At 40.4% G+C, this 26,693-nt stretch overlaps 1 protein-coding gene across 3 annotated transcripts in view; it reads right to left on the bottom strand.

The window, feature by feature from the left end:
* Positions 1-26,693, bottom strand: part of LOC134212543 (synaptotagmin-B) — a 115,555-nt gene that overhangs the window by 41,140 nt on the left and 47,722 nt on the right. Inside the window, exon 1 of one of the 3 annotated variants that reach the window (XM_062690507.1) lies at positions 14,627-15,269. The exons of the other annotated variants lie outside the window; for them this stretch is intronic. The gene's annotated coding sequence lies outside the window, so the exon portion shown is untranslated. Of the gene's footprint in view, positions 1-14,626; positions 15,270-26,693 lie in introns of those variants that run through there. 3 annotated transcript variants of the gene reach the window in all.

The following is a 26,693-nucleotide window of genomic DNA, read 5'->3' on the forward strand; positions in this document are numbered from 1 at the left end:
ATAATGGAGTAGCAACTACGAGCAGTCAATCAAGCTCAAGCTCAAGTAAAATTTATCCATTTTATTCGAAGTAACCACAAATACTCGTGATCGTGATTTTTCCTCGCGAAAAATACTGTCCTGCTTTTGTCTTTGCTCTGCCCGTACTGCGAACAAAGCAAGCGCTTGAAAAATGCAGGCAGTAGGTTCACGCGAATTACACTCTTTTCTTACTCGTGAAGCGAGTATTTCCAGCACTGGTTTTGACGAAATTTAGTTTTTGTAGCCAGATGAATTTGCAGACGAATTTTGCAAGAAATTTCCAAGAGAATTCCCGAAGATAAAAAAAACAATTTTTCGGGAGAGTTCTTGGAGGAATGTCTGGGGAGTGAGTATCAAGGACTTCCGCGTGAGTTTCTGAAGAAATTCAATGAGAATTTCCGGAAAGACCTCGAAGTAATTAATGGAGAGATCTTGATGGAATTTCTGGAGTAACTCCAGAGAGGATGCCCGGAGGAGTTTGTATGGGAATTTCTGAATGATTTTCTGGTGGAAGTTCTGGGAAAGGGGATGTGTAAATTTCTCAGATAATTCCTAAGTGAATTGCTGAAGAAATTACCGAGAAAATAATGGAACTTATAGGGTATATTTGGAAGGATTAACGGAAACAATATTTGGCTATAATTTAAAATGGATGTTCGGAGGAATTTCGTAAAAATTCGCGGAGAAATTCCTAGAGGAACTTCCGGAGGAACTTCCAGAGGCATTCCTGGAGGAACTTTCAGAGAAATATCGCAGGAATTCCTGCAGGAACATCTAGATAAATTCCGGAAAACTTAAAATACACGAAATTGATTCACGCTGACTCACGCCGCCGCCAATCACCACCACGCTGAAAATGATCTATCACGCCTCACCGTCGATAAAATTTCAATCGGCGCACAGGTCTAGATAGAATATCTAGTTAAATTATGTATGGAATTTTGGACCGAACTACCAAGGTATCCCAGGAAGAACCCTTGGGAGAACTACTGTTCCAGGATAAACTTCTTCGGAAACCCAGTAAGACGTCTTTCGTCCAAAAATTTTCCCCATTTTAGTAACGCTGCTAATTTGTTTCTCAAGAAAAAAATAATGTTACCGACAAGTGGATAGAATGGAACTAAACTTAATGTAAACTTAATTAAACAGTAAAGTATCTTGCCGAAAATTCAATTTTATGAATCACCATTCCCATGATGGAATTAATTTACTCCTCGGGGAAATATTTTCTGGTCTATCAGGTGATCTAATGCATGGGGAAGGGTTCTAGAACTAGAACTAATTTCCTTGATAGATAAAATAATTCACAAACATAGTAACTGTTTAATTAAGTGGATAGCTAATCTGCTTTATAAGAAAATCATACCCATAAAATTTCAATTATTGCTGATAACACTCTTATGCCGATGACATACTCACGCGAGTGCGTGTGCGAACGCGTCCAAGACAAAAGAATTCCTCTTGCTGATATTCAGCTTTATGAGGGCTTGGAGGCGCTCCGCATCGCTCAGCTGTTTCAGATGTTCCTTCAATTGTTTAAAATGATAGTATAGTATGTGTTATGTAAGACTGGGAAACATTTATGACACGCTGCTTTTTCAAAGTTTTGCTACTAAAATCGTTATAAGCTCACGATGGTGTTTAAATCAGTTATTGTGAAATTATTACGTAACATATGAAGGACCCCCGCATGTGCCATGATCAATGCATATTAATTTTTTTACTAAAATCGTACAGAAAATTGAACGAAAAAAATTTTTTTTTGTGTACGTACTATCGAGGTAAAATGTACGTACAATCGAGGGTACGTACTATCGAGGGTACGCACTATCGAGGGTACGTACTATCGAGGTATGCCTGTAGTACCAAAAGTGATCGAGATCCGGTACCAGCGCATCCTTGATGCCGACGCATGAGGTGTGAAACCATAGGGGACACTGATCACATGATATCCAGTTTATGATTGCCTTTCTTTTGGATTTGGAAGGGTTACGTTTTCCGCAGATGTTGCAAACTTCGTTCACCATTGAAATACAGCACTACACAAGCTGATGAATCTTCAAATTATGCTGTTTGCATTTAATAACACGTCACAACAAAAAAAAACAATTTAGGTTATGTCGTCGCGGCGGATTTTAAGCGAAACGGAGAACACAGTAAAACCGAGAATCCGGGTTAATTACTATATAGGACAGGTACAGGAGTACCGAGAACCACTTTTTAGTAATAGTTTACTGAAAAAGCATAGTTTTTTCCACTTATAATTTAAATTTTTCACGAGCGAAGTGAAACGCGACGTTTTTTCCGCAGTGTTGCCGTCTTTATTTATTTATTCTTTATTAATGCAACGGATCTTCATGCTTCATGATCTAATTGAACATTTAAAACTATTTTTCGCAACAAATATTACCTACAAACATTCAAGTATACATTCCAAGTGTTTACATTTTTTAGACTTGTATCACTAACTACTTTAAAAGCACATAGAAACTATAATCTGACATATAATTAACCCAGAATCCGAATTTCAAGTTCCTAATAATCTCCAAAATTAAAAAAGAATCAATGAATGAACCCTTGTATTGAGTCAAACGACATATAGTTTTCCACTTACCAACTAATACAAAACATTTTCCTAACAAAACAATCCTAGTTTTTAAAAATAGTAAAATAAACCAACAATTTCTTCGGCTCTTTTTACCACCGATGAACGAGTGAATTTGCGATCAATTTCTTTAAGTTTGAGATTATGGACACGGTAGTGATGAGATGAACATGCAGGAACATGCGGAATACTATTTTGTTTATGCTGCTCTCCACCTCAGTGCTCCAAGATTATAGGAATTTACAAATAACCATCGTCTATGTCGAGAATAAAGATGGTGTGGAGCGGCAGATAGGGTGCACATCCTGCATACACTAATAACCATAAGTTTTAGGTAACCCTCTAAAATATAATAGAAAATGTTCGGGTTGCTAATACGCTATTCAAAATTTGAGCTATTTCTTCAACATTGATATACACTTGACGTAGCAAATTATGCATCTATTTCTTACTAATACACTTTATCAAAAATTGTAAAGCTCGTAATGTGTATAATGCACATCTTCATTAAATATTTGTTTGCATGCATTGGATACAATCAATAGAGCAAAGTAATTTTGAACAATATTGAAGTATTACTGAACCGCTTCAAGATCACAGCACATTCTAAAATAGAAGAGAATAAAAAGTAAATGCATATTCTTCGATTTAGATTGATATTACAATCGGCGTGAACCTATATGAAAAGAGCTTTTATGTTCTGCACAGACCTCTTTATATTTAGACCGAATCAATATTTGAATAAACAGATTTGTTTGGTGCGTTGCATCAACAAACGTGCTTGGTTATTAAAAGCAATCCCATTTCATTTTCATACATGTATGTAGAAAAAGATGTTGTTTGTTCATTTTCTCTCTACCCTGTAAGCTTTGCCGGGTCTATTTTTAGTGAATGAATTGTGGGTGGGAAGTACATGCTCACCCGGCATCCATTGTTGGAAAATTTCAGAGGAACGGAAACAAAAGCTCTCCTGATGCTGTTAAAAATAGATGCTTTGGAGGTTGGATGCATTCCTATCAGGAAGATGGAGGAAGAAGTGCAACTTGGGCGCTTTTCAGTCGCATTCCAATCAAATAGCTTAATTTTTTCATGCATCACTAGAAATCTACTGTGAAGAACCATCCTACGTTTGAAAACCTTTTTAATGAAACAAGAAAGAACCTACGGATACTAATCGTGTACCAAATCCAAGTTGTTCGATTAGGATGGAAATTAATCATTTAGAAGGGAAATTGAGTTGCTACTTTAATGGATCTTCTCTCTACTTCAATTGCATTGAAAACTCGGAAAACGAATGCATGTGCCTAATTGATGGTACGGGTGGGTAGTCATGATTTGGTGAATATTCACCTATTCGAATTATACATAAACTAATATTTTAATCAACGTTATGTGTGATCAAGTGCTGAGTGCCGAAACTATGTTTCACGTTTTTGCACACATACAGACACACCTCATTTCTTTGGACTGAGTCGATTGGTTTGGGTCTCCGGATATCCAAGTACGTTTTTAAGTGATTCCTAATTTTAAATAGATGAAGGAACGGCTTTGGCAGGTTTTGTTCTATTATTGTCAGGTGGTTTTTCATGACTGATTATGCATATCAAAGAATATTGTGGCCAAATTTCATAAAATTTGGTTGACAAAAACGCCCCTGACAATAATAGAACAAAACCTGCCAAAGCCGTCTTTTCCCCTACCTACATTAAATGTTTGAAATGAAATAAGCAAGCACTGAATAGTAGCTTGAAGGTTAAAATACTGTTACTGCCTTCAAAATACCCAATTGTTCAGCGTCGGAGGCAGCACTACAAACGACATTGATATTACCAGCTAACAACAAGCATTCCATGTATCCATTCGATGCGTCACAACGCCCGCCATCGTGTCGTCCACACCTAGACAACATCTTTGTTTGATTTGCCCCCATAGATCCATATCCGGCGCCAAATGATATTGTTTTCCCTCCAGCTTCCGCCTTTTATGGGCACGTGCAATTTGCCATCAAATGTCAATCATTACGCATTACGAAGCAAATATTGATTTTACGCTCTCGGTCGCTAACAAATAAACACAATTTATGTTCTTCTGCGAGGATGCCATATCTTCGGTCGTACAACACATCCCAAAGAAGTGGGTGTGCGGTGCACCTAACTGGAAACTTCGCGCAAGCGAGGGCGAGGGTCATCTGAACAGCAAAGCATCAAAGTTTTCCTACGTACAAACTGACATGTAGTTACGAGGTTATGGTGTTATAACGAAGATTCAATGTACTGATTTCTTTTTCTTTTACAGGGAAACATGCTTGCTCATTATTTCGATATTTCTTTGTTATTTGACTTTCTCAATGTTGACCTGTCTGATATGTAGAGCTGGTAGATAATTGAAGAATCAAAAGCTTTTTCTTTTTCAGAAGGCGATTTCAGGCTATTGGTATTAAGACAATAAATGAAAGGCAAAGACACTCGCCGTACGAAAATCATTTTTATTTTGCCAAATATCTTGGCTGTGCATATGCACAGCACATGTTTCTAAATAAACAAATTGAAATGAAATTTGCGAAAGAGAACCCACGTGTCTTGGAGGAACTCGATCCCTCAACATCCTACTCTCTAGATAGGCGTGATAACCCCTACACAACAATACCACTTAAAGGTCACGTTTGCGCCAGGGATGTCAATCTCCCCGGAGAATTCACCGCTGTGCACATGTGCGCCTGCACCGCGGTGAATTCTCCGAATATCATCGCGGTGTTTCATGTTACACTCACCGAGCCGCACCGACACCTCGGTGCCACCGCGGTGTGCAGCAGAATAGCAGCAAGCTACAGGATGATTCCCGAGTATGCGTATTGCGACCAAATATTTGACAAATATGAAATTGTATCGAATATGCTTGATGAGTAGAAATCGAAAATCGATGTCCGACGCCATTTTTAAATCCAAGATGGCGGACCGAAATTCCAAAAAATCGAATGAAAAATGATGAAAATCGATGTCCGATGCCATTTTGAAATCCAAGATGGCGGACCGAAATTCAAGATGGCGGCCATATGGACCAATTATTTGACGAGAAACCATGCAATATGGGTGTCTATCGATCGGGTTTGATGAGTAGAACTCGAAAATTGATGGTCGACGCCATTTTTAAATCCAAGATGGTGGACCGAAATCCAAGATGGCGGACCGAAATTCAATATGGCGGCCATATGGTCCAATGATTTGACCTAAAACCATGCAATATGGGTGTCTATCGATCGGGTTTGATGAGAAGAACTCGGAAATCGATGTCTGATGCCATTTTGAAATCCAAGATGGCGGACCGAAATTCAAGATGGCCATATGGACCAATTATTTGATCTGCAACCATGCAATATGGGTGTCTATCGATCGGGTTTCATGAGTAGAACTCGAAAATCGATGGTCGACGCCATTTTTAAATCCAAGATGGCGGACCGAAATTCAATATGGCGGCCATATGGTCCAATTATTTGACGTAAAACAATGCAATATGGGTTTCTATCGATTGGGTTTGATGAGTAGAACTCAAAAATCGATGTCCGACGCCATTTTAAAATTCAAGATGGCGGACAGAAATTCAAGATGGCGGCCATATGGACCAATTATTTGACCTGAAACCATGCAATATGGGTGTCTATTGATCGGGTTTGATGAGTAGAACTCCAAAATCGATGTCCGATGTCATTTTGGAATCCAAGATGGCGGACCAAAATTCAAGATGGCGGCCATATTGAGCAATTGTGGGCGCCTTATCACGAAATCCAGATGACGCGAATCGAAAGGGTCCAACGCAGTTTTATTCGTTTTGCCCTCAGGCGATTGCCGTGGTTACCGCACTACGAAGAGCGATGCAAACTGATTCGACTCGAAACCCTTCGACAACGACGTGTAGATTTGCAGACAGTTTTTGCATTTGACATTATAAAAGCTCTTGCAGCAAGTTAACTTTCATGTTCCAGCCCGTCGCTTCTGCCAATGTCAGCTCGTTCAGTCTGTCCGACACTCCACAATGTTTGGGAAAAATCACCCGCTTTAACGTTGCTTCAACCTCCTCAACGACATTGATTGGTTCGATTTTAATTGTAGCAGAACGATATTCAAAACTAGATTAAGGCAAATTTTAAGTTAGCATATAAGTTTTTAAGGAGTCTGTACAGCTAACACTGAAGATGAAGATAAAATAAATAAATTATTTTACCTGAAACCATGCAATATGGGTGTCTATCGATCGGGTTTATGAGTACAGTGACCCTTTCGCTAATTGGGGCACGACCTCACCCCAACTAGCGAATGCCGTTCGCTAATTGGGGCGTTTTGACAAGCGTCAATGTTGTTTACTTTTTGCGTTGAACAAAGGAAAATTTTACGCGCCAGAAAATATCGATCCCGCCAAACACGGAAACAAAACATCAACGCATTTTTGACATCACATTCTGACGTTTGACTGCTTTTTAATTGGGTTTCGCCCCAATTAGCGAACCCCCAACTAAAAAGCGCCCCAACTAGAAAAACCCCAATAAGCGAACGTTCACTGTAGAATTTGAAAATCGATGTTTGACAGCTATTTGAAATACTAGATGGTGGACAGAAATTAATGGAACTTAATTTGATTAATGGAACTCGAAAATAGATGTTAGATCCAAAGATGGCGATGAAATGCAAGATAACAAACCGAAATTCGATAAAGTGTCCTTATGAACCAATTATTTGACGTGAAACTATGCAACATGAGTGTCTATCGATCTGAGTAGAACTCGAAAATCGATGTACGACGATATTTTGAAATCCAAGTGGTTTTGATTTTCAAAATGACGTCTGACATCGATTTTCGAGTTCTACTCATCAAACCAGATCGATAGACACCCAAATTGTATATTTTCAGGTCAAATAATTGGTCCATATGACCACCATATTGAATTTCGATCTGCCATCTTGGATTTCAAAATGGCATCGGACATCGATTTTCGAGTTCTACTCATCAAACCCGATCGATAGACACCCATATTGCATGGTTTCAGGTCAAACAATTGGTCCATATTGCCGCCATCTTGAATTTCGGTCCGCCATATTGGATTTCAAAAAGGCGTCAAACATCGATTTTCAAGTTCTACTCATCAAGCCCGATCGATAGACACCCATATTGCATAGTTTCAGGTCAAAAAATGGTCCATATTGCCGCCATCTTGAATTTCTGTCCGCCATATTGGATTTCAAAGCGGCGTCGGATATCGATTCTCTTGTTTTACTCGTCAAACCCGATCGATAGACACCCATATTGCCTGGTTTTACTTCAAATAATTGGTCCATATGGCCGCCATCTTGAATTTTGGTCCGCCATCTTGGATTTCAAAATGGCACCAGACATCGATTTACGAGTTCTACTGATCAAACCCGATCGATAGACACCAAGGAATGTAAAATAACAACATTGCCAATGACAACGCAATAAGCGTTTGTCCCAAACTGCAACAGAATAGGACAATGATCGCCTGCCACGCATTTTGAGAAGTAGTCGGTTTCCGATGATGTTTTTGGTTAAATTAGTATCAATTATCATAGATTAGACATAAACTTAACCATCTGTTGACATGATTTGCGTTTTACTTCTGAAATATACAAGTTATCGCAGTTTGAAAAGTTCACAACAATTACCTCTCCATGTTTGTTGCAAATAAAACGGAACGCAACATTGTCTTTATCTTCTGCAGATGAGGACAAAGAGTTATCGTTATTCTCTTTTGTCGCTTGTTTTTTGCATTTTTCAGCGACAATTACATTCCTTGATAGACACCCATATTGCATGGTTTCACGTCAAATAATTGGTCCATTTGGCCTCCATCTAGAATTTTGGTCCGCCATTTTGGATTTCAAAATGGCGTCTGGCATCGAATTTTACGGTCTATACAATAATATATGTAATTATGTAATGTATATTTGGGTGGCTTCATATTTTAATATTAATTGTTCACTCCTGGGAACTTATTATAGACTTATAGCACGTTTGATAGGAGACTCAACTGTACTTACGAACTTACTGGCGCACCGCGGTGCACGGTGCGGCTCACCGAGGTGTATTCTACACCGAAACACCGCGGTGCTCAGCTCGATCTCCCCGGTGATTTTTTGATACCGCACGGTGCACGGTGCTGCTTGCACCGTACACCGAAAATCACCGGGGAGAATGACATCCCTGTTGCGGAAAAGCCATCAGAATGCAAGTACCAACCTCCACCGCGGTTAGCTCTTTTTTTTGCAAATTGAACATCTTTCGGATGCTTGATTTGCCCAATCGTCACATTGATTTACTGTTGTATATCCACAGTCAAGCGAGCCCACATTGTTTATTAGGGGCCCCATACACGCTCCGACGTGTTGTACAACTTTGACTACATCCCCAGGAAATTCGGTTCGGTCGGAGTAAAGTCGGACCGTCTGTGGGCAAGTTGTCCGACTGTTTGACAGTACAACTTGCCCACAGACGGTCCGACTTTACTCCGACCGAACCAAATTTCCTGGGGGTGGAGTCAAAGTTGTACAACATGTCGGAGCGTGTATGGGGCCCCTTATCGAGAACTTCACACACTTTGCCCCCAGTAGCGGACTGGGTGGATTTGTATAGATTGGTATAGCAAGTCTTTGGCACAGCAGAGTGTGAATGATTTACACTGCATTCTTTTTCGCAAATTTTATATCAATTGGATTCTTTTTCGCAAGTTTTATATAATTGTTCATTTCGAAACATGACAAGATATTTAACAAAAACATAAATGAAGGGTTTATTCCATTGTCTTGTGAAGTTTATCAAGTTTGTAGTCTTGTAGTTTGTAGTTTGAGTCAAGTTGTATGTAGTTAGCCACCATCCTAGCTGGAGTCTTTCTCTACATGCGGTTCCACTTTTACTGTTAAGTAAAGGCTCCCCCAGACCTAAGCGATGTCATCGCCGCGACGGCGACAACTAGTCGCCGCGATTCTATCGTTGGGTCGCTGCAGGCAATGTTCTATTTACGCTTCCATACCAACGGCGACAGAATCGCTGTCACCAAGCGATAGAATCGCGTCGTGACTGTCGCGTCGCGTGTGTTTGGGGGAACCTTAAACTGCCGCTAACCGCAAGTCGAGCACATCTGTATATGGGCCTTCATATACAGATGTGCTCGACTTGCGGTTAGCGGCAGTAAAGGTCAAAAGGTAAAGGTCAAATTTCAATATCCTTTCGAATTCAAGGCAAGTTAAGCACAAAACACTGAGCGCAACCTTACAGTTGAGATTAAAATCCACGTATTTGTCAAAATGCAAATAAAGTAGTGGAATTATGAATGTCTTTACATTATTGTGAAAATTCAACAAATGGGTAGTTCAATTTGAATTGAACGGAAGCTCAAAGACCAGAAAAAAGAAGGTTTTTTTCAAAGATCTGTTGTATTTGTTCAATTCATGGAATCGGATTTCGTGTGCGCAGTTATACGCAGCATCCGCAAGTTGAACTGCATACTTATTCGCAGATGTCCAGGAACGGAAATAACGTTTACGGACCAAGCTGGCTCCTCCATGGCTGTTGGAATCTTGTAGACATTCTTAGGGTTATCAGCGGGACATTGTAATGTAAATATTGCCATAAAAACAGTCAGAGCACAGTAAATGTAGCTATTTTAGCATTGAATGCATCAAAGTCACATCGTGCGATGTTGTATTTTAGGCAAATCCTGATCCAACGAATACCTTCCCCAATATCGAACTCCGTGGTAGTAATAAGGGTGTCGCTAAGTCGGTGGCCTCTCTTAAGAAAGTACCACATCAACATTTTCTTCCTGTCCCTAGTTACGGTGAAGATGGGCGTTGTCACGAGTAGTAATCCTCACACTTTGATAGCATTCTAGATATGAATTTCAAAATAAAAACATGAGTATTACTTGTGTCCAATCTACGAATTAACCGTTACAATGCTAATGCTAAAGGACGGAAACCTTCATCATTGACTCGTGCTTGTTTTGGCTCATCATCAAATTTCCTTAATCTATACCAAAAAACAACTACAATTAACCGGCGCCTGCTTCTTATCCATCTGCGATCTACTGCTAAGTGTCGCACACTGCCTGATATTCCAACACTCCTCCTTAGTATGCACGCCTCGCTACTGTCCTGGCTCCCCCTAACACTGAGCTACCCATGACCTTCCTTGTCGATCCATGATCCCACTGACTGCGCCACGCGACTCATGCGGCCGATCCATGATCTCACTGCTGTAACGTCGACGGACAATCCTTCTCACTAAGATGTAGATCCAAACGGTGCTGGGCCCATAACCTGTTGGGCAGGCAAGGTAACCTCTGCAAAGAACAACAAATACTTGAGTTCCTTCTCACTCCACGGCAGTCTGCTGACCAGGGATGTCAGATACAATTCTTATAAGTCTGTATCAATCTCAGCAAAATGTCAGTATTTGTTATTATATTATACATATTATACAGTATTAGTTAAGGATAAATGATGTTTTCGATGTTTTCCCGGAAAATTTGTAAACTTTTTCGCACACATTCACCTTTTTTAAGCAAGCGCTATGTTATGAAGTAATTCGTAAAAATCAAAATGCACTTAATCCAGCGAAAATCGAGTTTCCACTATTACTGGTACACCACGGCACAGCCACCCTAACAGGAATTAAAACAAATATTCAAAAACTATGAACTTTTGACAACGTAGATATCGAGGTTTCAATGATCAAAAAGTCTTGCTTAGTCGAGCCAAGTACGAGATACTGAAGACAAATAAGATTAGTGTTGAGGTCGAAATACGTATTCTTGAAGTCACTGTAAAGTTACAATTAAGTGGTGGAATTAAATGGGATAATTATTTCGTCTTATGACAAGTGAAGATATTCACCAAAATGCTTCGAATAATGTTCTTATCAATGTGTGTGTGTTGTTATATCAGCATAAATTGATAATATTTACGCAATTTTCTAACTGAAAATCTGTTTGGAAGTTCAAGTTTGGTTCGGAGGAGAGGTGCACAAGGAATAAATCCGTTTAGAAACCCAAAGAACGGAATGGTCATCATTTGGGTTTACAAACGGAGAACCTCTGGTTTTTTAAACTTTTTTTTGGCTTCCGACCGGAACTCTTTTTGCGCTTTCGAACAAACTACTTTTGCCTTCGGAATGGAATCTTTTCAGGCTTCGGAATCTCAAAAGGATATCCCTTGTACAGAAAGAGAAAACAAATCTCGACTCCACTCAGAATTCCAAAAGTATTCCTTTCGAAAAACTAAAAAGAATTCGTTTGAAAGTAAACTCCAAAATAATTTCGTTCAATAGCCCAACAAGGATCAGTTTTGGAAGCCCAAAAGAATTTCGTTCAGGATATTGGGGAATTCCTTCCAATAAACAAATAATTTCGTTCTGAAGCCCTGAGAAAGTGCTTGTTTAAGGTTTACGTACCGAGATTTTTTTGGTTTTCTGAAGGAACTCTTCTGGGGTTTCAAACCGTTCAGAAGCCCAGAACGCTCCAATTGAAAGTCCAGAAGAATTCCGTTCGGAAGACAAATATATTCCGTATGGGATTCTAGAATGATTTTGTTTAGAATCCTATCAGAATTCCGTTTGGAAGTCCACAAGGATTTCTTTGAGAATCTCAGAGTGATTCCTCTCGAAAGCCCAAATGAATTTCGTTCAAGGATTCTTTTGGACTTTCGAACGGAATCATTTAGGGTTTCAGAATAGATTAAGAATCTTTTTAGGGTTCCGAAAGGAATCAAAGAATCTTTCCGTTTGAAATTATAAAAGAATTCTGTTAGAAAACCAAAAGGAATCTCGTTCAGAAGCCTAAAAGGCTCCGCTCGAAATTCCAAAATGATACCGTTTGGAAGCCTTATAGAGATCCTTATAAAAACCCCATAACAATTTTGTCGGATCTTTCCAGGTCCTTCCTCCCCCGGTTTTGGAGGTACCTGGCCGGGGTTCAGCTTCCCAGTCCCACTACCCTTGTTCGGGGTAGTAACCCTCCGCGTTTTGGAGCGGCCGCCAGGGAGCTGATCCCCTGGAGACTGTCTCCTCCGTTTTTGTGTCTGCTCCGTTGGAGCAGTCACCCCCGACGTGCCCGCGAATATTGGAGCCTCAGTCTGGGTAGACTTTGGCACCACCGTCTTCGCTGGCACGCCCTTGGTCGATTCGACCTTGCCTGAGTCCGCGAATCCTTGGGCCTCAGTCTGGGTAGACCTCGACTCCACGGATTTCATGGGTTTACACTTAGCCGTCCCGACCGCCCTCTCCAACTTGGCGTCCAACATCGACTTTCGAAGTTTCAGCAAACTCCTCTTGAGGCCTCTGAAACTGGCCTCTGGCCTCCTAGGCGGAGACCTGAACAACCCACCTCTTGCGAAGGGGTTGTCGCCTACACTACTACCACTAATTGAAGTATTTAATTGGTTTTCTATTTTGGTCCCACGAGTTGCTCGGGAAAAGAGCAATGGAGGGGGAATCTGCTCAACAGACATCCTGGGTGGTCCAGGAAGTGCGGGGTTAGGGATCACCTCCAACAGCAAACGAGGGAGGCAGGACTACATCCCCGACCCGCTAAACCGTTTCCATTGCCGTCAAGCCCATAGTCCCTTCGGTACAACCAGAAAGTAATGCTTCAAAGGATGGCCAGTGCACAACGCACCCTCGAGGTTAGCTGCGTGTCCTTGCAGCACCGCACATCGTAACTCGCTTTTTTAGAAGAACACCATGGTATCGTGCCAGCGCGTTGCCGGCTTTCCAGGTGGCCTTACCACGCCCTATGTCCTCGGAAGGTGGGAAGGGTCGACTTCGTTCCTGCTTCCCTCTGCACGACTGGTATCAGAATGATGATGCCGCGTGCACCTCAAATTGACCTTTCTGCGATAGGGCCTATTCGCCAGCACACAGAGGGACTTGCGGACGCGGTGCCTACGCCTGCCCCAGCCTTGGCGAGGACCCCTTTCCGTCCTCGGGCTCGGAACCCCCCCGGTTGACCGACGCCGACGATACCATGTTGTTCTTCGCGCGGCCACTTGTTCGATAGAAGGATCGAGTTCGACCACAGAGCATGACCACCGATCTGACCCATGAAGCCGACTCCGATCCCTTGGACCACCTCTTATTTGCGCCTGAACTAGCCATCCAATGCTACCTGCGTCCCTGCCGGACCTTTCCGTAGCCGAACGGCTGCGGTGGGCGTCTCCACTTCACACTGTCGCCGCAGTGCCGTGACGAGCTCTTCGACTTCGGTGATCTCGTCCAGGTCTTTAACCCTTAGATTCATCTCCGTCGTGAGTGCCCTCACCTTGACCGTCTCGCCTAGGACTTCCTTAAATCCTTGATAAATTCCGGGAGTACAACTTGCAGACACATCATATGTTTATTGATTTAAAGGCGGCGTACGATTCAGTGAAACGGAAAATTATGGCAAATTAGGCTAGAACATGGTGTTCCGGCAAAACTGATACGGCTGATTCGTATGACGTTGGCGGGATCGAAATCAAGTGTAAGGGTTGCGGATGAAATATCGACGTCATTTGTTACTTTAGATGGATTGAAGCAGGATGGTGCACTCTCGAATCTACTGTAGCTACGGGACCACCCGTAAATTATTTTGGTGTTATTTACGTTTCAATGTTTTGCTTTCGAATACAATGAAATCTGGTATAAAATTCTAATCAAAATTCTTTACCATGGTATTGTACAGATTTACAATAACTGAAATAAAACTCAACATCCGTTCATAAGATGCTATGTCCCCAATTCACATTTACCAAGGATTTGGCTTTGCTTTTAAAGGTTCAACACAAGCAGCCAAAAGCGAATTCTCTTAGGTTCTATCATATCATATGATTCATATGTAAATCCAACAATAGTTCATTTGCATATTTCCCATAAATTTCAAAATCTGATCACAATCTAAATGGGTGGTTTCCTTTAAGCTGCACAGCTTCCTATCGCACAGAGTACGAACAAATTACGTACCTCCCTTAACAATTGGTTTCCTAAAGAATAGCAATCTGCTTCCTTCCGCCAGCATCCGTATGTAGCAGCATTTGGCGTTTGCACACTCGTTAGCACAATGTTTCCCTGATACCAGCTGAAAACGCTTTTCTCACATGTGTCGCGTGGCACTCACTCACTGTCGTCGTATGACAATATGGTTATCAGCTGAATGTGCTGATCCTTCGAACTATTGCACAGTAGAAATGTCACACAATCTGCAGTCAACTGAACATTTACATATCGCGTTGTTTGCTGCATTTATAGGTCAACGTACCGCAACATTTAATTTTGATTGCACTGAACCTGACTGGAGTGGACCTTCACTTCAACCCCAAGGGAGAATTAACTTAGCTTGAGGCTATACCATATTAACAGAAACCGAGTATGAAATCAATAACCAATCTACACTCGGGAGCGACGGTTCAAACAGTTGGGATTAGAAGCTTTCCGCGGTGTCTTCTCTTCACCTGGATGTAATGTGGTGATGCGGCTCCACTGATCCAATCTGCTGATGAAATATAAATGTTCTGTCCTCGGACCAGACACAACTCTGACAGATGGCAGTGACGACACAGTCAGTCGGTGGATATTCCTGGTGCTACCCAAGGTGCCGTCTGCCACCAGAAACCGCTCCTAGTGAACTGAATTGTTGGCATTCCAAGTCCTACACTTGTTGCCTCCGCTTGGGTATGGGTGGGTTTTCTCTCAGTTGGTAACTCAGTTCACCCGAAGAATTTGCGGCCAACGCATGCTCCCTACGTGGCGCGGCATTCCTTTGAGTTACCTTCTGCCTTACATTAGAAAGGTAAAAGTTAACATGATACATATCTGCCTGGTTCTTCTCGTCTCACTAACTGCTTGCCAATGCAAAACGCGGTTGTGTGAACGTGAAGACGTTAGTTAAAGCTGCATGGTACGTGTGCTTGGTTATGAAAATATTACTCGAGACAGTAGCATTTCGAGGGGCATGACGGAGCATTCTCGGCTAAATCCGCAGGCGGCCGTTTAACAAGCTTTAATGTTTAATATTATCAATGTACGATGAAGACATTCAGCTCCTTGACTGGGAAAGTGAATTTCTGCTTTTTTTTGGGAAAAGTCTTCCAAGGATACAAAAAAGCAGTGAATGTCAATAATACTTTTTAATTTGTCTTTTATCATTCGGTTTTAATTCTTCTTGGTATTGAGATGATGAATCGTTTGTTGTTCGATTTCCAAGGTATTATATATCATGGAATTTTCTACAAAATAAATTCATGTGATAGAAGAAAGGCATCATCTATAATCATTAGGGTGGTTCAAATTAGTATGGGAAAAACTTTCTTCAATTTTTTTGATGGGCCGCCCTCTTATTCGGTTCTATTTGATGCCCTGATGCTCTGGTCAAATTTCAGCCAAATCGGTCAACGTTTGGGCGGTGCTAAACTCGTTAGAAGTTTATATGGAAAAATGTATGCAGAACCATCCAAAAATAGTAAATTGCAGCTGGACTACACAACTTACGATGAAGAACTATGATACTCATTCAGATCTTGGAGAATTTAATACAGAATGTTATGCAGAAAACCGCGAGAAGATTTGAGTTTGCCCGGCTAAGTTATTAGCATTTCTCTGCAGTGGGGTTTGAGCAAATTTCGTTTCTTTTACCTTTGAAAAGAAATAAATTCACCCCTACAACACTCCAGTAAAATGCTAAAATCTTTGCCTAATAAACTCTAATCCGCCAAAGATGGTCCTAAGCACCCGTCTCTCGAATACTCCGAGTGCTTGCAAGTCCTCCTCGAGCATTGTCCATGTTTCATGTCCGTAGAGGACAACCGGTCTTATAAGCGTCTTGTACATGACACATTTGGTGCGGTGGCGAATCTTTTTCGACCGCAGTTTCTTCTGGAGCCCGTAGTAGGCCCGACTTCCACAGATGATGCGCCTTCGTATTTCACGACTAACGTTGTTGTCAGCCGTTAGCAAGGATCCGAGGTAGACGATTTCCTCGACCACCTCGAAGGTATCCCCGTCTATCGTAACACTGCTTCCCAGGCGGGCCCTGTCGCGCTCGGTTCCGCCCACAAACATGTACTTTGTCTTTGACGCATTCACCACCAGTCCAACTTTTGTTGCTTCACGTTTCAGGCGGGTGTACAGTTCTGCCACCTTTGCAAATGTTCGGCCGACAATGTCCATGTCATCCGCGAAGCAAATAAATTGACTGGATCTGTTGAAAATCGTACCCCGGCTGTTACACCCGGCTCTCCGCATGACACCTTCTAGCGCAATGTTGAACAACAGGCACGAAAGTCCATCACCTTGTCTTTGTCCCGGCGCGATTCGAACGAACTGGAGTGTTCGCCCGAAATCTTCACACAGTTTTGCACACCATCCACCGTTGATTTGATCAGTCTGGTAAGCTTCCCAGGGAAGCTGTTCTCGTCCATAATTTTCCATAGCTCTACGCGGTCTATACTGTCGTATGCCGCCTTGAAATCTACGAACAGATGGTGCAGTGGGACCTGGTATTCACGGCATTTTTGAAGGATTTGCCGTACAGTAAAGATCTGGTCCGTTGTCGAGCGGCCGTCAACGAAGCCGGCTTGATAACTTCCCACGAACTTGTTCACTAATGGTGACAGACGACGGAAGATGATCTGGGATATCACTTTGTAGGCGGCATTAAGGATGGTGATCGCTCGAAAGTTCTCACACTCCAGTTTGTCGCTGCACTCGTGTCGGCCCGGCCTGGACGGTCCTACAGCAGAGGCTAGCCGGCTACACGAATGGTTGGAGGCGACTGTCGAGGACCTCACGAGACCTGTTTTGCCAGGAATTGGAAGAGCTGCGCGAGTGGAAATTCTCCGCTTGTTTGTGAAGTACATCGGCTTTGTTAACGAGTGTAACGATAGAATTGATGTAGATGCTTTAATGTTCCAATTAGATTTAAATTGATTTGAAAACGCTGAACTACAATTTACAACTGTACATATAATGACAAAATAAAACTGAATTTTAACCACACAAAAAAATAAAACTTCAATCACCAGGTGTCATTTTTACTGCTGAATTAACAGCTTTGTATTTTAGCTGTAATTTAATAAAGCACCGTTTGCCAGACTTATTTGTAATATGCACTTATGGATTGACTTGTTTGATTAGGTTTTATGAATTAAAAATAAACTCATCATATGATTATATTGCTAAAATAATCGTTACCTAATCTATATACTGAAGATTTTATTTTTAAACTTATATGGATTCATGCTCATTCTCTGATTTGTGATGTGATGTGTTAACAAGCTGATGGTTTAGCAAAACCAGATGTGCTTTGTAGGGTAGTAGGGTGAGATCCCCCAGCGGCGGACACCTACCAATACCGAACACTTTTCAAAACGACACTTGCAGAGGTCTGTCCACCATCTCATGTAGTGCAATATAAAGCAATTGAAAAGTTCTTTATCTGCATCGTATATTAGATCATCATGTTGTAAACTCTGTACAAAATTTGAAATTGAACAAAATTGCCAAAAATATTTATGTTTCGCCTTACTTTAGAAGGTTTGAATCGACAATATTAAAATCAATAGAATGCATTCTGATTATGTGGAGATGGTCAATATTTACCATATTTTAAATAAAAATCACAATTCGTTCGATAAATAATGTAACTGTGGTGCATAATCAATTTCTGTATCCGGTAGGTTCCAGAAAGCCACAGGAATAAGCAAATACAGTAGACGTTCGATAATTGCAAGTCATTTAACTGCAATGCTTTTTAACTGCAATTCGATAATTGCAACAGTTTTGCAGTTATCGGACCGCTAAACTTCAAACTGGTGTCAAACTCAATGACAGCTGCATTGCGCTGCACATTTAGATGCACTTTTAATGCATCTGACGTCGATTGACATCCGTTTGACGTCTAGAATGCGTTGCAGTTATCGAACGGCATTCGTTAACTGAAAAGTAAACATTTTGCAGTTATCGAACGGCTACTGTAAAAACATTAGGGATGTCATTGAAAAAGGTGGGAATTCGGAATAGGATGAAAGAAAATCAGCTGAAGAGTCAAATAAGCTCTACCAGCCCATATTTTAATATCTACAATAAAAAGCAAATGAAAAATATTGCTATTCTTAATGATGCCTTCACTTATGTTAAACGGTTTAACAGGAACTTGGTCATATTTGAACATGATGAAATAGTGTCCGGTACATGAGGACACTTTTCTGAACCGTGATTTTTTTAACCAAAATTCATCATCAAAATTCATCGTCGAAAAACGTGTGGTTTTAAAATGTATGTGGTTAACGAAATTGTATTTGTACTTTCTCGTGACTTATTTTCTAGATTTGAATTGCAAAACTAAGATTCCAAATTACAATTTCTGTTCGATATATTTCAAGAAGAATTTTTTCCCCTATTTTGAAGCTTCTTTACTACTTTTTGAATGAGATTTCATATCCTACTTGATTTCCTTTTTTGGAAATGAAGCATGAAGAATCATCATGATATCCTCGTTCGAAGTACCTGGCTCCTCAATGGATTTATGCCGCATGTGCCTTTAGTTTAAGTTTTATTTTGCAACATTTTTTGAAAAGATGAAGAGGTTAAGTGCCTCTTTGAGAAACAATTCTTTAATAATTCAATGAAAGGGGGTTTTCCCTTATTCCAAAATTTTTGGTGAAAATAAAAATAATAATACAATACTACAACTCGGAACGATATTTATCTGCTCTCATGAGCATTTTTAAAGTTATTAGTTGGTGAAGCTGCACTCTTAGATATTTTGCAAATACTGTCTAAGCATATCGTATTTTGAGTATGGTAACTTTTTTTAATTCATTAAACCTATATGTTTGAATACTATTTCACAATTTCTATCGATACTCTTTCTGTACAATCATTCTGGAATGTGTTCTGCTTCTTTTTCCATATGCAAAATCAAAATGTCAATATGAAAACAACAATCAACGTTTTCGAGTGTGGTTAATGTCACCGAAGCTCATAACTCTAATTTGCTAATGTAATTACCGCCTGCTGCAAACCACCCAAGAATCCATTTTGTACCAATTTGTTTGTATTTAATTATTCAGACGCCTGAATGGAAATGTCCCAGCTAATCATATTACGCAATTTATTTTAACCGTTTTACATCGCTTATGATTTATCACCATGTCCTTGCCACAGTAATAGGTACCATACGAACGACCCAAGCTTTTGTGCAAATTTAAATTAATGGTAGGTTGGATAGAAATGATGTTAATTTGATTAAAGTTGGGCTTCCGTTCGCTTTGGCTGGTTTCTCTGTGTTTCGTTTTAGGTGGCTTGTGAAAAGCAGAATTGCTTCGGAATTTCATTCGCAGACGTGAATTAATTTCTTCTTTCGAAGTTTTGGCACGTCTCATCATTTGGTGAAATTGTAATGAAGAAGTGCGTGCCATGTTGGTTTGACTTATTTTAGAATACTCCCAAAAGATATGGTACCTGCTCTTGAGAAACATTAAATAATTGTTCACATAAAAGAAATGCCGTGTTATGCACACCAATTCCAATTCACTAAATGTTTATGCTAAGCATGTTTCTATTGCGTCGCAAAATAAAACCTTTATCTTTTAAAAAGATTTGGGTACCAACGAAGAGTTAATGTAAAACCTTCAGTCAAGGGCATATTTTTATTGCGTGTTTTCTAGATGAAGTGGAATAAAAGCTCCCCCGTGATATGAGAAATAATCCGCCTAAATTGTTAAAGCGTGACGGAAATTGAAAAAAAAAATGAACGTGCGAATTCCGTTTTGCTACTTTTTCTTGCAGTCAACGTTGGTATGTTTGCCTACTTGAACATTGAGCATTGTTGGCAAAGCCCAAGCAGAGTCAACACGGTGCTACTGCTTTGATCCTGGAAGTTGAAAAATATCTTGTGAGGATACAGGGTTACTGTTCCGGTTCTTTATTTAATCGATCCTTTATTCATTCTATCATAACAGAGTAATGGAAACCATTTTAATTTTTGAATTTTTCATCAAAGTACATCAAGTACAAAGTATATTCTAGTTATATGCTTTGATTCCTACCAAAAATCAATCACAGAAGACATCAATATTCTGAATTAATCACAAAACAATTTTTCCGGAGGCAGCTCCAGAGACTAAGTCCTTGTAAACAAGCTCTGTGAACTGTCAACCTACGTCATCATGCACTGGTCAATTGCGCCTTTTGCCTTCACACACAAAGTTTTCACAATAAAGCGTATAGTATGCAGTTCTCAAGGAAAACAGTCAAGGAAAATTTTGTATAATTACCAAAGGAATTTCGAACCAACGAAAGTAATTGAAAAAAGTAGGCGGAAAAACAAAACATTTGATGTGTTCATTCTTTAGTTGATTTTCAAAAAGTCATTCAGAAGGTAAGTCATTACTGGACATAATTAAACTATATTCAATTATATATTTCAAACATTTTGCAGTTTTAGTATGTCAACCATGGAATCGACCGACCTAATTCAGTTTCTATCGTCCTCTAGTGGCACTGGTGTTTGATGTCCAATTGTGAGAACTTGAATTATGCACCGCAGGTTGCACCTTGGCGTCCGATTGGCTGAGTTGATCCCTGCCAAGAGAGTCAATTCTTGAGGGGCGTCAAAATGAAGATTCATTGCACGATGAATAAAGCAGTTTTGAAAACCAATGATTTTAAAAAACCTGAATTAAATTCAAAATGTTGGATGGTCCGAATTAGTTCCATTTTTGGTCGCTATGAGCCGTTCACCGATAGACTTCTGGATCCGTAATTTGACTGCAGTAGCATATTAAACTGACATTAAGTAACTAGTTTTTAATAATTTAGGTACGATTAGTTGCTCGTGATATATAGAAAAACTCCTTGTGATCTGAAAACATACGTTTATAACATCATTTGGTTCAGAGGACTTGCCTAGGTCCGAAGAGCAAAGACAATTATCGACCAGCCCACTCCAGAGTTGGATTTTACTGGCTCCACAACCAGCAGTGTTTTCTAATCATAACGAACAACTAACTTCAGTTATTTGACTTCCTTATGTCTGTATAAACTTACTCCAGAGTTGATTTTTGCTTGATCCGACTAGGTCCGATAACTATTCGGACAATCAACCAAAAAGTTTCCGAATTTTCCTTTCACATTATCGAAAGTTTGCTGAATCTTAAGAAAATCGTAAAAAGCTTTAATTATTGATTTTCATCTAATTTGTTTGGGTATGCTTCAAAAAATATTTTGCCCTATGAAAAATATTGCAAAGTTTGTTTATTTTCTTCATAAGAAAATAAGAGCTTACGCAACGGCTCTGACCGCAGGCATCTGTTGATGAACAGCTGTCGTCACGAAAAGTCAACAAAATTATTATGTCATATGGCCGTGTATAAGTCCCATCATGTTAAAATAAGAAGTTAACTGTTCTCAATATTCGCTTTAGCTGATTTCCATGCCAATTTGCCGGAATTTTAAATTTAAAGCATGATTTTTCTCAGATAATGAATATCCAGCTCATACTCTTCATCTCGTAAACTTCGTGGTTCATGTATGGCGTTCAATTCCTCTTCAAATAATGCAAAAAGTGAGGAAGCAAATTGCAGCAGAAATTCCTAGAGATATTTCTGGGGAAATTCCTGAAGGTATTCCCGGGGCAATTCCTGGGAAAATTTCCGGAGAAATTCTTGAAGGAATATCCTTCGGGAATTTCTATAGGATTTTCTAATGGAATTTCTACAGAAATTCTACTGGAAATTCCTCAGGGAATCCCTCTAAGAATTAGAATGGGAATTACTCCGGGTGTTCGTCCCAATATTCCTCCAAAAATTCGGAATTTCTTTCGAGAATTCCCCCAGAAATTCCACCGGGTGTTGCTTCACGATATCCTCCGGGAATTCCTTTTGGCATTCTGCCAGGAATTCCTCCAGGAATTTCTTCGTAAATTCCATCAGGAATTCTTCTGTAAATTCATCCAGGAATTCCTCTAAGAATGTTACCATGAAATCCTCCGGTAGATGATCCACAAATTCCTCCAGGAATTCCATCACGGGTTTCTCCTGGAATTTTTCCAAGAGCTCCTCCAAAATTTTTTCAGAAATGTTTTAAGGAATTTCTTAGGGAATTCAATCGGGGATACCTTTAGGAATTCATACGAGAATACCGAGAAAATTCTTCTCCTTCTCCACAAGCTCCTATGGGAATTCCTGCAGGAATGTCTCCGGGAATTTTTTGCAGGATGTGCTCCTGGAATTCCTCTGAGTACTTCTTCGGAAATTTCTTAAGCTATTTCTTTGGAGATTCATTCGGGAAATTTTCCGGGAATTTCACCGGGTATTCCTCCAAGAATGCATCCGGCAATTCCACCAGATTTTTTTCTGGGTATTCTTCCAAGAATACATCAGGGAATTCCTTGAAGAATTTTCACCGGGAGTTTCTAAAGAATTCTCCCGGAAATTATTCCAAGAGTTTTTCCAGAAATTCCTCCAGGAGTTTCTCAAGGATTGCTTCGGAAAGTTCCTAAAGGAATTCCCGAAGAAATACTTGAGGAAAATTTCAGGGGAATTCCTTTAGGAACTCCCAAAGAAATCCTTGGAGAAACTCCTGGAGGAATTTCTTGAGGAATTTCTAGAAAAAAAAACTTGCAATAATTTCCACAAGAATCCTTTGAGAAATTCCCGGAGGAATTCTTGAAAGAATTCCCGAATGGATTCTTGGAAGAATTACCAAAGGAATATCTGATAAAATTGCCGAATGAATTACCGGAGCAATTCCCAAAGATGTTTCCGGAGGAATTGCTTAAGAAATTTTTGAAGGAACTCCCGGAGGAATTCCAGGAGGAACTCCCATAAAAATTTCTAAAGGAATTCATGAAAGAATTTCGAGAGCATCCTGGAGAACATCCTGTAAAAAAAACCCTGGAGATATTCCTGTAGGGATTCTCGTAGGAGTTCCCATATGATGTTTTTGGAGGAAATTCCCGAAAGAATTCCTAGAAAAATTTCCGACGACTTCTTGGTGGTATTCCAGGAGAAATTTCTGGAGGAATACCTGCAAAAATTATCGGTTGAAAAAAAAGGAGGAATTTCTTGAGGGATTTCAGGAGGATTTAACGGAGGAAATCCCGGAAAAGTTCTTTGAGGAATTCCCAGAGGAATTTCTGATGGAAGACCCGGAATTTCTCGGATAAATTCCTTAAAGTTTTCCCGAAATAATTCCTGGAAGAGTTTCTGGGGTCCTGGAGGAATTTTCTGAGGAACTCTTGGAAGAATCCCGAAGATATTTCTGGGGAAATTTCCAGAGGAATTCCCATAGAAACTGGAGAAACTCCCGGAGGAATTTCTTTCATAAATTCCCAGAGGAATTATGAAGGACTCTCAGATGAATTCAAGGAAGAATTACCGTAGAAATTCCAGGGGGAATCCAGAGGGATCCAAAGAAAAATCCAGAGAAATGCCCGAGGAAATTTCAGAAGAATTTCCCGGAGCAATTTTCGAAGGAATTTCCGGAGTCATTTCTAATGGAATTCTTAAGGTCTGAGGGAAGGGTTTTCCGTTACAAAAGCTCGTGGTAACACTCTCTGAGAGAGAAAATTGCCCAATTCAGCCCGCCAGAATGATGCTGTCAGTGTCGCCAAAATTATGTCATCGTTATGCAGTTTACAATTGCTTGAGAATTTGCCGTAAACGGAGAACAAAAGCAATGGGAAAGAAATTTATCACTCGTGCAGTGGTTCGGCGAGAGAACAGCAGCAGCCGACCAATCACGTAATGAGGAAATCAAAATAAACTAACTCCAGCTGGTTTTGGAAAATAAAAACATGAGCCGTTTCTAGAACAACATTAGAAAATAACGTGAGAGGATTTCTGTACAAGGTTTCCACACAAGCTTTGAAAAGGATTTGGGTGATAACAGTGGTACTGGTGTAAGTAAGACAAATAAGATAGATAAGACTAAGAAGAAAAATAAAGTAAGTTCTTTCGGGAATTCCTTCGGAAGTTCCTCCAGAAGTTCGTTCGGAAGTTCCTCCAGAAATTCCTTTGGAAGATCCTCCAGAAATTCCTTTGGAAGATCCTCCAGAAATTCCTCCGGGAATTTCTTCGAAAGTTGCTTCAAGAAGTCCTCTGAAAGTTCCTTCAGGGATTCCTCAAGAGGATACTTCAGGAATTCTCATGGAAGCTCCTTCAGGAATTCTTCCGAAGTAATCATCCGGAGGTTTCTCCAGGAATTTCACCGGAAGTCCCTTCAAGAATTCCTCATCCGGAACTCCCTTCGTTAGGTTCTTCAGGAGTCCATCCGGTTCCATCCAAGTTCCTTCAGGAATTCCTCCGGAAGATCCTTCAGATATTCTGCAGGAAGTTCCTTTAGAAATTCCGCAGGAAGTTTCTTCAGGATTCCCGCCGAAAGTTTCTTCAACAATTCCGCCGGAAGTTCCTTCAGAAATTTCTCCGGAAGTTTCTTCAAGGATTCCTTCTGGAAATCCTCCGGAGGATCATTAAGGAATTTCTCTGGAAGTTCTCTCAAGAATTCCTCCGAAAGTTTCTTCAGGGATTCTTCCGGAGATTCCTCCATGAATTTCTCAAGAAGTTCCTCCCGGAATTCCTCCTTGAAGTATTCCTCCAGAAGTTCCTTCGGAAATTCCTCCGGAAGTCGTTTTATCTCAACGTTTTACCTCAAAAGGTTCCTTCTGGAATTCCTCTGGAAGTTTCTTCAGGAATTTCTCCACAATTTTATTCAGTAATTTCTTCGGAGGTTCCTTCAAGAATTCCTCCGGAAGCTCTTTCAAGAATTTCTCCGTAAAATCCATCAAGAATTTCTCCATAAGTTCCTTCAAAAATTCTCCCGAGAGTTCCTTTAGGGATTCCCTTGGGAGTTCCTTCAGGAATTCCTCCAGAAGTTCCTTTAAGATTTCCTCTGAAAGTTCCTTCAGGAATTTCTCCGGGAGTTCCTTCAGGAATTCCTTAGGCAGTTCCTTCACGATTTCCTCCGAAAGTTCCTTCAGGATTTTTTTTAGAAAGTTCCTTCACGATTTTCTCCTTCCGGAATTCTTAAGAAGGCTCCATCAGGACTTCCTCCTTCCTTCGAAAATTCCTTCAAGAATTCCTCCGGAAGTTCCTTCATAGATTCTTCCGGAAGTTCCTTCGGGGATTCCTCCAGAGATTCCTTCGGGAATTCCCGCGGATGTTCCTTCAGGAATTCCTCCGCAGACTCATTCAGGAATTCCTTCGGAAAATCCTCCAGGAATTCCTAGGGAAGTTACTCAAGGAATTTCTCCAGAAGTATAGAGGGTATTCTATGGCTGCAACAAATGCGTTCGGCAGCGATTTTAACAATGCGTATAAACAAATGTGAAAAATAAGTTCCACTCAGCTATCAGTGTTATTTAGACTATTATCAACTCTATTGAACGAGCGAGAAAAGCATCATCACCGCTAGGTGGATTAACTAGGTTTTTTTGAGATATTGTGTTCATATTATTTCAAGAGAAGGCGTAAATGTACCGCAATTGCCGAACATTTAATGAGCCTTCCTCGTATTTTAGATAGGTATTTGCTATTTGCAATGTTTAGGTTTCGGCTTTTCGGGTGAAACCTCACAAATAGTTCATAAGTAATCGAACTCTCAATCTACTAAGTAGGCATTTGCTGTTGAGGCAGCGTTGAGTTGTGCCGTTGATCTCCTTGAAGTTTCAGAACAAGTTCTTCTTATTCTTCTTCTTATTGGTATTACATCCCCACACTAGGGCAGAGCCGCCTCGCAGCTTAGTGTTCATTAAGCACTTCCACAGTTGCTAACTGCGGGATTTCTAAACCAGGAAACTATTTTTGCATTAGTATATCATGAAGCTAAACGATGAGACAATTTTCAAACCAAAAATTGTCTGGACCGGCACCGGGAATCGAACCCCGCCAGCGGTATGGTCTTGCTTTGTACCACGCATCTTACCGTACCGGGCCCTCCCAGAAACTGCTCCAGAAAATAGCTCCTTCAGGAGGATGCACGATGGATTTTTGGTTGGAATAGTTTCTTAAAGATTGCATGGAGCGATTCTTGG

Source organism: Armigeres subalbatus, chromosome 2, assembly GCF_024139115.2.
Source record: "Armigeres subalbatus isolate Guangzhou_Male chromosome 2, GZ_Asu_2, whole genome shotgun sequence".
NCBI classification, from domain to species: domain Eukaryota; kingdom Metazoa; phylum Arthropoda; class Insecta; order Diptera; family Culicidae; genus Armigeres; species Armigeres subalbatus.